This window comes from Lepisma saccharinum, chromosome 10, assembly GCF_977018435.1.
Source record: "Lepisma saccharinum chromosome 10, izLepSacc3.1, whole genome shotgun sequence".
NCBI classification, from domain to species: domain Eukaryota; kingdom Metazoa; phylum Arthropoda; class Insecta; order Zygentoma; family Lepismatidae; genus Lepisma; species Lepisma saccharinum.
In genome coordinates, this window is record NC_139238.1 from 30,135,729 (window position 1) to 30,137,579 (window position 1,851).

Consider the following 1,851-nt stretch of genomic DNA (forward strand, 5'->3'; position numbering starts at 1 on the left):
TTGTTGCACAATCTCTTGAAGCTGGGTGGCAAAAACAGACAGAGCATTTGCTTGATTGGATTCCATGGTTCCTAGCTGTTGCTTGATATTAGCTACAATTTGTTGCAAATTTTCAACAACTGCCAATTTTGAATTTTGAGCAGTAAGATCATGGACCTGTCTTCTGATATCCTCAAACAGGGCATGCAGTTCATTAATATGTTGATTGGTTGGTAGAGTGGCCACTGTCTGAGTGAGATGTTTGATCTCTGCCTGGATATTCTTGATATCTTCTGATTTCAATATGCGATTCACTGCCCTCTTAATATTTTTAAGTTCCTGTGATGTAGGAAGATTTGATACTGTATTTTGCAAAAATTCAAGTGCCAATTTTACATTGTTTAATTCAGAAGCATCAGCCACATTTTGCATAGCATTTTGGAGCAGGGCTATATCTGCCTGAGTGGGTGTGGATTGTTGTAAAATTTCAAGTTTTGTTTGGATATCATCAATCAAGTGATGAAAATGAGATAGCTCAGATTCAGTGTTGAGGTTTTCAAGCTTTGTGATTTGGTGCTGGACACTCACAAGAGTATCTACAATACCGGGCAGGCGAGATTCTTGTACATTTGCCAAATCACTTTGCACTGCTGCTATTGTACCTTCAAGATGGGTTATGGAACTTTGAATTTTTCCAAAATCTTCATATGTTTCAAGTTGCAGCTTAATGTTGGCAACACTACGAGTTATTGCACTCAAAGCATCAGAAGATGGCAAATTGTTCATAAAATTTTCAAGTATCTCAATTTTTTCTTTAACCTCGGCTATGGCATTGTTCAAGGGGTCCAGATTAGGTATTTGGAGTGATTGAATCTGTTCTTTTAGAGTGGAAATCACTAGATCAAAATCTTCTTGTGATTTTATGCTTTTGACAATTGTTTGGAGCTGTGTCTGGACATTATTTATCTGCTCTTCCAATTGTTGTTTCAATTGCTCAGAGTTGGTGGCCTGGGTCTTAAATTTGGCTTGAAGAGCTGCTACAGCTTCTTCTAAGCTTTGAAAATTATCTAATGTTGCCAGATCAGTATATTTTTGAAGCAACACTTTGAGTTCGGAATCAATTTTAAGAAGAGGGTCCATGCATTGTGATTGTAAATTTGTAATTTCTAATTGAAGACTGGCATTGAGTGTGGTTTGTAAAGCTTGTAAATCACTTCTTAATTTCTTGACTCTGACATCAAGCATAAGAATCTCATCACTGTGATCTTCATGTCTTGTATGGCCAAATATATCATTAGGCATTTTTGTTTTAGTGGTTATTTATTATAGAGTATCTGATTCTTAATTCTATAAAAAAAGGTATAAGCTTGTCATAGGATCCAGGGACCTCAATATATAAGCAGTCACCAGCAGAAACAGTATAAACAGTGCCAGAAATCATGTTTGAGTGCTTAATTCTATAAATATTTCTCCCTACTGAAATCTTGACATCACCCTCAGGGGTTGTAATAAATTGCAATTGACCACCTACAGGTAATTGGTAATGATTTAAATTATTGTTAAATATGTACAATGTTTTGCCTGTTTCATCATCAACATCTGTAAGTATGCTGTTCAGATGAATAATTAACAAGCCACTCAGTTTAGATATTATATCAGAAGAGGGTTGTGGTGTTGGCAGCTCCATAATAGCCTGTTTTTTGAACCCAAATAAGTTCATAGGCATGTTTATTTATTTCAAATCATACTCTGTAATTGGGCATTGATTCCCATTTTTCAAATCACAATGACCCCAAGGTAAAGTATGTATGCCACATGATAAAATGCATCTCTTATCATCATGTGGGTCCAGAGCCACTTTTCTTACAACAT